The 10,962-nt window shown below is 47.8% G+C and overlaps 1 protein-coding gene across 1 annotated transcript in view; it reads right to left on the minus strand.

Moving 5' to 3' along the window:
* RAB30 (RAB30, member RAS oncogene family) overlaps nucleotides 1-6,571 on the minus strand; it is a 53,529-nt gene extending 46,958 nt beyond the window's left edge. The window contains exon 1 of the mRNA XM_075491185.1: nucleotides 6,141-6,571. The gene's annotated coding sequence lies outside the window, so the exon portion shown is untranslated. The remainder of the gene's footprint in view (nucleotides 1-6,140) is intronic.
* Nucleotides 6,572-10,962: the final 4,391 nt, after the last annotated feature.

Consider the following 10,962-nt stretch of genomic DNA (forward strand, 5'->3'; position numbering starts at 1 on the left):
CCTGTGCCTTAAGTTTCACCCACCACAGGGCAGAGCATAGGTGGGCTGGTTTGCTAATCAGATACACATTCTTCTTTGCACCCAACATCTTTAGTAACCTGTTCCCTACTGGCATCACGTCTTCTTCAGACGAGTCTCCATTTATGCCCGTTCACAGCGTTACCCAGATTCATTTGTAGTCAGGGAGTATCCAAGCTTCCAAAGGTTATTGCTGAACATCACTAGATAGAAGAAAAGCAGAGGGGGAAGGGGAGGTGGGGTGGCTGCACTGCAGCAAGGAGAGGCTTAGGCAGATGGAAAACAAGCATGGAGAAAGCAGACGGGAACAAGCATGTCAGCAGCTCCCCTCAAGCTGGTACCGTCTCAGTAGTGACACTCCAGGTGAAACATCCCATATAATGCCATACAGCTTTGTTGGAGAGCAACAAAGCTGGTGACAGGGCTGGAAGGCATGTCCTGTGAGGAGCGGCTAAGGACTCTGGGTTTGTCTAGTTTGGAGAAAAGGAGGCTGAGGGGAGACCTCATTGCTCTGTACAGCTCCCTGAGGAGGGGAAGGGGAGAGGAGATGCTGATCTCTTCTCCCTGGTACCCAGTGATAGGACACATGAGAATGGTTCAAAGCTGCACCAGAGGAGGTTTAGACTGGACATTAGGAAGCATTTCTGTACCGAGAGGGTGGTGAAACACTGGAACAGGCTTCCTAGAGAGGTGGTCGATGCCCCAAGCCTGTCAGTGTTTAAGAGGCATTTGGACAATGCCCTTAACAACATGCTTTAACTTTTGGTCAGCCCTGAAGTGGTCAGGCAGTTGGACTAGATGATCGTTGCAGGTCCCTTCCAACTGAAATATTCTATTCTAACCATTTGATTACTCTGGAGAGGGAACCCATACTTCCACAGCCAGGCAAGGGAGCAATTCCTCCTGCCGAAGCAATAAAAGCTCCTTTTTTTTGGATGAGAGAGGCTTGGTCCAAAACACTGTGGAAAGCACATACAACTGATTGCTACTGCAGGATGCGAGTCTCTCATACGCAGTCAGATTAATTTTCTTCGCTGTTCCCAGCAAATTGGCATCAAGGCTCAGCACCAGCCTATGGGATTGTAGTTTCATGGCGATTCCCTTTTGCAAATAATAGGCTGGATTTATATCAAGAAATACTCTCATTTTAAAGGCACACATGCTGCCCTTTGAGCGACTTATTGCTTAATCAAAAAAAGCAGAGTTTAGTTTTCGGTAACTTCATTATAGATAAGCACAGTGCGGCAGCGGGTCGGGCTGCTGGGGCCCTGCATTAAGTTCCTCTCTCTGTGGAGAGCATCCTTAGCAGGACAGAGTTACCCAAACACTGCTTGACTTCTGTACACTTTGGCATCTCTAATACCTTTTTTTTTCCCCCCTCCTCTTTTAAATTCATCCTGCAGGATACAGTCTTTTGAGAAACCATGTGCAAGCTCATCTTTTTTCATGCCAGCACAGCCTTTCCTCCCTTTCCTCTTCTCTTCCCTTTCCCATTACTCTTTTCAAGGTCTAAAAGAAAACACTATTCAGATACTTAAAGGTTACAGTTAACTTTTAGTTCAGCAGTACCTAAAAGAAAGCATTTCTGCTAAAAGGAAAGAAAATAAACAGGGTATCCTGTGATCTTTAAAAGGACAGCAGCAGACTTCCGTGAGGCTCTACCTATATCAAGCAAAGCAAGACCTTACCGAAGGTTTTCTCCTCTGTTTGTACAAGTATTCCCTAATTATCTCAGGAAACTAATAGCTAGGTTAGTTTAAAGAGGTGGTTTAAATTTTGCCTTAAGTCTTTAGGGAGCAGTGCTCCTTTGCATGCAGAGAGAAGTGCAGCGTAGTGAGAGCAGTGACTCCAGGCGAGGCGAGATGACAAATAGCAATTCAGTCTCAAGCTGTTCGCAACCTAAATATCTATCCCCAGCTCAATGCAACAAAGCTCTCTAATGATTTTTATCTACGCAGGGTGAAATCAAATGACATTATAACACAAACCTCACTAATTCCTTATTCAGGGCCAATGTTTAATAGCACAGATTAGTTATGAAACTACTGTAACAGCAACAGACTTCAGTGTGGTCTTGACTCTGCTTAAATACTGACAATGGTTTTAAAGGACAAGTTCATCCTTGTTCTGTCCTAATTAATTCAATGTATTAGCACCTGAGGAATATTTGACTCAACCCTCCCCGTTTAAAATCATGATTTAAGCACAGGCTGAGCAAGAGGCACCAGGGTTATATGATAAACATGACAGATCAGTTGCTTCACGCTGTAAGAAAGCCATTAAAAATAAAATGGTGATTTAGTTAGTTATTGACAGAATCACTGGGGGGGAAGGAAGCTAAATGACTTGCTGCAAAATGAAATTACGGAAACTACAGAGTCAATCAAAACATTGCCTTAGGCCATCTCGTCTGTCCTCCAGCCAAAGCAGGGCTGCTGCTGAGCATCTCTGCCCCAAAGGTTGATGGTTTTGGTGTCGGAAACCCATCTGTAATACAGAAGATGATTTTATTGTCCCCTAAATCTCCTGCTCCGAAGTCTTGCAAGCATCCGTGCAGGTTTCCTGGTTTAAACAGCCTCATCACTGCGAGGTATGCCCACCCTGTGCTACCTTCTGCTCTCCTGCCGTGCTCGCCACACTACTGCAATGAATCTCTCAAACTTTTGCATTGCCTGGGTGGTTATTTGGCAATACGCACTAACTAGCTCCTAACACATTCCCCGCTCCTCTTTCTGTACCTGCCAAGAGCAAGGCTTGCACTCAGACTGTTGGTCCTGCCCTAAAAAATAAGGTGATATGCCTTAAAATTAGAAAAGGAATTTATCTAGTTCTCAGCTATTATAATTTATTGTTTGGGTATATTTTGTGTAAAAAATAAGAAAATGCCAACAACCCCACACCCCACTCACAAAAAAAACCAGCTGCAGATACACCTGCCTGGGACATGCCACAAAACTTAGAGCAAGCACCTCAATTTGCCGATTGATGGATGCCAGCTTGGCTATCATGGCGAGGACTGAACGAGAGCAGCTCCAGAGCTAAAACCAGGAGCTCTGCAGTTTGCGTTAGAGCCCCAGTGCTCCAGCTCAGGCTGCGAGCAACATCTACCACCCGCAGGTGGGCCTGGGAAGAAGAGGAGCATGCAGCTTAGATAGCAAACAGAGGAAAGCTCTTTCGCAGGAAGGCGACAGAGGTTCAATTTGCTCACAGACACCTTTCTCCCACTCCTCAATTCTCACCTTCCCTCCCCATGCCTGTTTGGGAAGCAACTGCTCAGTTCCCCCCAAAGAGCTTTCTTCATCCATCCACCTCTCCCTTCAGAAACTCCAATTGCCTCACTAGACCCCAACTCCAGGCAACAAAAATTACTGTCCTCTATAGCTCAGCTCTGGAGCAGAGAAGAAAGTGAAGCTTAAGAGGCAGCAAGTCCATCCCAACTCTGGCTCTTCACGGTTCCCCTCATCTCACCTGTCTTTGGGTCCCCCCATACATGAGGCTGGAAGACACCCAAGCGTCCCAGGGCAGCCTGAACCTCTTTCTACAACAGTTCTGGGATGGGCAATTTTATACAGCCCAGGGCATGTAGGTGATGCTGATAAAGCCAATTTACAAAGATGTGATTTCTGGCTTTACTAAGAAGCCAATCAATGGCATCAAACTCAATTTGATTAAGAACAAGACTGAAATAAAAGAAAACTGTCCAGGGTATGACCACAAGACCATCTAGACCTGAATCCCCTTTCAGACACTCGGCACTAGTAAGAAATTGGGGAAAAAGTAAAAGAGCAGAGGAAATATTTAGTGCTGCCTTCCTGGGATAGTCTCTCTGCTTCCAGCAATTGGCATCTCGGGGACTTCTTGAATCACAGTAAATGCATACATTGCATTTAGGTCTTTGCAGGATCAGGACTCAAATTACTCAAGAGGAAGGGCTTCTTAGCTCATCTGCGCTTTTTCACAGCAATCACTCATCTATCGAGTGAACTGCAGGTTTTGGTCCATTTTTATGTGTCTGTATTTCTGTTGCTGCATGGCAAAATTCCATCTTATTAATAGTGTAGATTTCTGAGCTACATTTTTAATCCACTTCTTGCAGTAGGATAACATAGCTTGAAAACACTAGCACGCAAGACAACATTGTCACAAGTCTTTCTAAATTCAATAAATTTGATAATTTGGAAAAATAATAAAACAAGCATAAATACCAACACATTTGTAAAGATACGTACACATATAAACATGAAAGCAGAATTAAAAAGAGAGACATAACAAATTTCATTACTTTTAAACTAAGAAATCCCTGGCTGTGGCTTGTTCTCTACAACTTCTGTATCAATATTTCCCAGAACAATTCCCAGGCTACACTTTCAAATTATCACTTCATTTCCAGTGCCTGCTCTCCCTAGCTAACAAAATCACTGCTATAAAACTTCTCCTTTTACAGCCAAGATGGGAAACTCTCCATTAGATTACCCACTCCCTCCCTTGTAAAATAAAGAGGAAAATGCCATTCCAGGAAATAAAAATGTTTAAAAAAAGACCAACTAAACAAAGGCAACTCCTACAGGCAGTGTTGTTCTTCCCCTTTGAGTCAGTAACAAAGAGGAAGGAAGGAAAAAACACCGATAAAAAAAATGCAAGGAGGAGGTGTGGATGCAGCATGTTTATCCCACCTGAAGCAGGGAGGCTGTAAAACGCCGTGCATTGCATACGGACACCCCAACCACCGCCTTGGTGTTTACAAGCGCTTTGATCAAACCAAACAGGGAGTTTCATTGTCCCTGCTGCACTCATGTCACCCGTCCCCCAGCGCTGAGATTCCACGGAGTCTGCCAGAGGACACACAGTGCCAGTTACACAAGAGAAGCGCAGAAGCAAATATGCAGCAGAGGGAAAGGACAAAAAAAATATTAAAAAAAAAAATCAGCTCAGCTGCATGCTCTCTTCCTGCTCTGAGAACAGCCTCCAAGTCAGGCTTTGGGGCGGATTAACTTTAAAGGGCACCGAAAGATGCTGACAGATTTGAGGCGAGCAGGACCCTTCTGCGTGCATGCATTTCACTGCTGCCAGCACAAAATTAGATGTCCGGGGTCCACGAGCAATTGCAGCGATAATGTCATTATAGAAGGGGAAAAACCTCCTGATGTTATGCACTAAGGAAAAAAAAATAATCTAGTATCTTGCACTAATAGCATAGCACTGTTCAAGTAAAGATCTGAACTGCATCTCGCAAACAGCAAGGAACAGGGAAACAAATAAAAAAGCCACATTAAAACAAAGCTCTGCTGGACCACAAAGTTTTTAAAAAGTTTAAAATATACGCACTTCTTGTATTTATGGTAAAAGGGAAAAAGACCAGAGTGATAGTTTGGAAGTCGAAATAAACCATCAGGCTGTCCAACCGACAATTTTTTAAGACGCATACTCATGATATGACTTGGAAAAGAAACCTGGAGCAGCTGCACGCAGCCGGAATTGAGAGCCAGTTTGCTTCAAATCTCCCCCATTTCCCTGAAAGAGGGGAGGAATGGGGGTGTCAAAACACAGAAGCCACACGATGTAGCACACCAGCACCCCAAAAACCGTCCTAAAACAGCCCTCGCTTATTTGACTTTTGAAAAGATTGTATATATTTTTTTTTTCCCCCGGGAACCACGGGTCTCAGAAGCGCTCAGCAGCACTTAACGACAGCAATTAAAAATCCAGCTGATTTTCCTCTGTTGGATAATGCAGAAGACGAACGGGACGGGGCTTCCCCCCGGTGCCCGCCCTGCAGGACCGCGCTATGCCGGGGCGCCCGGAGCATCCCGGAGTCGCGGGAGTCTCCCGGAGGCTGCGGGAGGGACGCACCGGCCGCCGGGCCCGAAGGGCGGGGAGGGTTCCGTAGCTCCCCAGTATTTCTCTAATTTAGGGGGTTGGGGTTTGTTTGGGGGGTGTTTTTTCCCCTCTCTTTTTCGGCGATGCCAGGGAAGGGCGGCGCAGCCCGGCGCGGCAGCGCTTCTCCCCGCTGGGGAATGCACGGTGCGGGGAAGGGCAGCGGGAGATGGGGGGGTTTCGGGGGGGGGGGGGTGTAAAAGGGGGAGCAAAACCCTACAAAAAAGGAAGAGGAGCGCAGAGCTCACCTGGTTTGGGATTCTTCCTCCCTCTCCACGACCATAAAACGAGGCGGGAGCCAGGAGCCGGTCACCGGCGATGGGAGAAGGTTGGCAGCCCCGGGCCGCCCCACGAGGTGGATAGCGGGGCTGAGTGAGGTGCAGCCCCCACACAGCCGGAGGTAGGTGCTGGGCCGCCCCCGGCGCGGTGCAGCCCACCCAGGGATGGGTGCAAGGCAGCCCACTCCCCCGAGGATGGGTGCTAGCCACCCACCCGCCGCAGGGCAGCCCCTCGGGCTGGTGCAGGAGCAGGAGCAGGAGCAGGGCCGCCCCGGGCCGGTGCTGGGGGGCCGGAGCGGGAGCAGGAGCGGGCCCCCCCGCCGTGGCCGGCGCTGGCAGCGGCAGCGGGAGGCGGCACCAGCGGAGCACAATGAACGGCGGCGCGCCCCCGCGGCCGCCCGCTGGGCAATGACATCACCCCTCTCGCCCGCCGGGGCGGGGCGAGCGGCCGCGCCGCCGCCTCCCCATTGGCTGGCGCCCGCCGGCCGCGGAGACTTCTGGGGCGTGTAGTTTCCTGAGGAGAGGTGCCGCGCGGCAGTGCGCCGAGTGGGGACTCGATCTCCCGGCAGCCCCCGCACTGCGTGGCCGCGGTGGGGCGCGGGAGGGGGGTGGGGAAGGAGGTGGTGGCGGCCGCCATGTTGATGGCGTGGGATGCTTTTAGCTCGGGAGGAGCGACCGGGGAACCGGGTTAAGATGTCGGAAAAGAGGGAGGGTGGGAATTAGGTGTTGGTTGAGAGGGGTGGAAAGAGCTTGTGCGAGGGGGTGAAAGAGAATGGGGAGGCTGAGGAGTGGCTGAGGGAGTGCGGTGGGTTGTGGAGGGCCCCCAAGGGCATGGCCTAGCGGCCGGTTGTCCCTCAGTGCCTGCTGGCTCTCGGTAGGGCAGTGCCTCTCCGTGGCGGGAGGGAGGCGGGGGGCGGGAGTCTGTTCCCGGGGCTCGCCCCCTTTACGGGCCGCAGGGGCTCCGTGCGCCCCTGGCAGCGGGGCCTTGAGGCGGGCGGGCCTCGGCGGCGCGGGAGCGGTGCCCGCTGAGGTGGGTCTGTGGAAGGAGCTGGGGGGCGGTTGAAAGGGGCTGCTGGTCACGGTTGTGAGGGCAGGCGGCTGCGGTGCGTGTCGGGGCTGGGATGGTGCTAGTTCTGGAGGGGGAGCTGCTGCCTGTGGCGCAGGAAGCCGGAGCGGTTCCGGTGGCCCTTGCGCCCTCCGGGGAACGGGGCCCCGTGTGGGGGCTGTAGCTGCCGAGGTGTTTGGCCCTGGTCTGGGATGAAGTACGGACTGGTTTAAAGAGTAGGGCTGAACTCTTGGTGGGGCCCTCAGCAGGGAGTAGGCTGGGACATGCCCTTGTCACACACCAGGTGACAGCCTGTGCTCGCTGATTTGGGGCTCTTTTAAGGGTTGTGGCTTCTGTCTGATAACTGCGCTAATAGTGTTTGGCTGTCATAGATATGTGGCTTAGTGTGACCAGCAGGAGGAGCTTTGCTCCCTCCTAAAGGCAGCTGTCCTCAGCATGTCCATGGAAACATAAATCAACCTTGAAAAAGCTGAGAGAATGGATGAGATGGTGTAGGACCTCTCAGCATGGTATGGGAGCAGCCAAGCTAACTTGTTACCCTGTTGTCTTACCTGTGCTTGCTGTCTAGTATTGGCATGGCTTAGCCAGCTGACTAGGTGCTGTCTGAGGTTAAGCGTGCTTTCTGGCTGGCTTGTAGGAGATAGGCTAGATTTTGAGCAGCAGGTTGTAGACTTTCCTGTGCTGAACATAATCTCTGCTTGTGCTAGTCTCTGTGTCCGGGAATGGGAAATGATCCATTCACCAAATGGGAGATTAATTAGATCTCTGTTAGGCTTAAGAGGACTGGAGTTCTCTGAAATAACATGTGGAAGATCTTTGCTCAAAACTGGGAGGGAGGGCACTGAAATTATTGCATGGCTTGTGAAATAACACCGTTTCTAGTTACAGCTGATTCCTGTCAAATAAAGTGTTTTATTACTTCAGGAAGATATTCCATTGAAAGGAGTTGTGGAGAGTTTCGCAGGCTTGCTGGAAGTCTTGCCTGAAGTCCAGTAGTGGTATAGCTCAGGAAAAATGGGGTTACAAGTTTTTATTTCATGCTTTGGCTCCTCCTGGAGGTAAGCACAATGCATTTACTCAGGATATTGCCTCACAGTAACTGCACAGGTATAGTACTCTGTTTACCCCAGGATACAAGTAAATTATGGAGGAAAGGTGTCATGAGATGTTCTGTGATGCAGTGATTTAATCTGAACCTTGCAGCCTTTCAAGATTTGTTGCTATTACAGCAGTGCATGCCATTCTTCCATCTCAAATTCACCTCCCTCCAGTTGAAGAATCCGAACCAGTTGCTTGACTTCCTGTAGAATGCACAGTGTCCTGGGACAGGAGGTGCTTCTCCCCATCCCCAGCTTGTCCAGTTTTGCCATATTCATCACTGAAGAAAAGGGGTGGGGGGAGTGTAATGCTCTGTTGCTGCTACAACTTTTAGTAATAGTTGCATACATCTGGAGAATTCTGAATTACAAGTACAGCCTCTTTTATTTCTTTTCTACTTCTGTTTTTTTTCTACGCAGATACCTTTAGATTAGGTGTGCTGTGGGTGAGAAAAAGGGGCAGTGGCATGATGACTTCTGTCACAACAGTTGCCCACTGTAGTCTTTAAGCCTATGCTTATATCTGTGCAGCTGATACTAAGTAATGATGGTAAGTTTGCAATGGGATAACTTGGGGGGGCTTTCTTGTCTTTCCTATAACTAGCAGAAAACATGTATGTGAAATCTTCATCCAAGATAAGTCTGCTGACTTAATGACAGTATGCTTTGTTGTTTACACTGGCTTAGAAACAATTGGTTTCACCTGCATTGATTGCCTGTCTTCCTCCCCTTCCCCCTTGTGTCATTGCTGCTGCTCTGGGGAGGAGACAAGGATGCATCCTGCTTTACAGATAATCTTATTTCATTGTTTATACCATGTTTCTGTATCTGAAGACGTAGATGCCACTGATGTCTCAGCTAAGAGTTGCTATAGCAGATTGAAATGTAGAAGAAAGGAGTTGACTTCAGAAACTACCCAAATGAATGCCTGATGCAAGAGACAAGTAAAATAGTTTTCTGTGTGTATAGTTCACTTCAGTTTGGGGATGTCTGATACTTGTCAGTGTATGGATCTTACCTATTGATGACAACTTGTCAGAGATGTTAATGATAAAGCTTGTGTTACATGTCTTAAACTTGGATACTCTGTTCACCTGAAAGCACTAATGACCAAGTCTCTTCCCACCCAGCAGGTCTTAATTGCAAGATCTGCAAGAAGCTTACAGTCCTGTTGCAGAAATAAGTCTTGTCTCAGTATTTCATATAAAAAAGACTAAAGGTGATGATAGAACTGAAAGCCTGCCTTTGGCATTTCTTAAATACATGGGTATACTCTGGTTTAATACTGTTAATGGAAACTTATTCCAGTGTCTGTATGGTCCTGAGCCTATGAAGCTGATATGTTTGTCTATACTTGGACTGCTATGCTGACATCCTACACTGCAGAAACTATGGGTTGTCTTTGTTACTAAAGTGATTTTGGTCACAGTGGGCTCAGGTAAGCAACCACCCAGTGTCCTGAAGACCAGGAGAAGCGGTTGGAAGACCCTGCAGGAGTGATGCAGCAGATGAGGATAAGTGGGAATGTGTGATGCTTTGGCTCAAAGAAGTTGCTTAATCTAAGTTTAAGTTTGTATGTAGAAACCTGGCTTCATGTCTCAGCTTTCATTCTGACAAGTTCTTGCTCTGAATGAAAATTTAAAGGATTTGGATGCTCTAAACTGAGCCTTCACTGGATAGTATACCAAAACCAGCTCTACAGTCTGCATGAGAAATACACGAATTTACAAGATTAAGGGTACAAATATGTTGTGTGATTATGTAATTTTTAAGGTGTCTCATGTTCTGCTGTCATGGTGTCAACGTCCATGTCAGTGCAGCATGGAGAACTGGCAGGATGTTGGGGTTGCCTCAGTTCTTGCAAATTATCAGGCCTTGCACAATAATTCCTAGTATGCAATTTAGCTGGATGAAAAGATTTTCATGTGCACTCAAACAGGGAGTGGAATATGGTTTCTAAGGGTGCTTGATACAATCTATGCTAGTCTTGGCACATAAGTTTTAAAATCCCATTTCCTTAATCGTCCCAGCTGCAAAACTTGGTTGTCCACAGTCCCCTTGGAGGAAGGAGGAGGGTTGAAGTGTCACTGACCAACTGCTTACTTCAAAGCCTGTGGGGGAAGGGTGTAAACTTTCACATTAAAGTTACTGCTCAGATTCTGGAGGCTGAAGAAGCTGCTATGAAGGTTTTTGTGTTGGTAATTGTCTCCGATGGAGCTATTTCCCAAAGAGTTACTGGAGCTGCAAGGTGAAAGGTGAGAGAGTGAATTCAGCTGGGTAGAACAGGTAGGTACTTCTGTATTGTGTTACTGTTTCCAAGTATCCTAGTGATAATGCAGAAAAATACATTATGTTGTCTACTTTGTTCTTTAACAGGGAGAGCTTGGAAAAACAGGTAAGCGTCAAGGCTTCTGTGCCTTTTTAAGTGTTCTGAATGAAATTGTGGGGAGGCAGCTGTTAAACCAATTTCTGGAAGAACCTGGTATTCCTGAATAGCCAAAAAAGTTTGTAAAGCTTATCTGAAAATAATTCTAGTGACTAACTGTGAAATGTTAACTTCTTTTATCTTTCAGCACAGGAAGAGTGCTCTAAGAGCAGTCAAGAACCTCTTCAGGTAGCATGGACATGG

Source organism: Mycteria americana, chromosome 1, assembly GCF_035582795.1.
Source record: "Mycteria americana isolate JAX WOST 10 ecotype Jacksonville Zoo and Gardens chromosome 1, USCA_MyAme_1.0, whole genome shotgun sequence".
Taxonomy (NCBI): Eukaryota; Metazoa; Chordata; class Aves; order Ciconiiformes; family Ciconiidae; genus Mycteria; species Mycteria americana.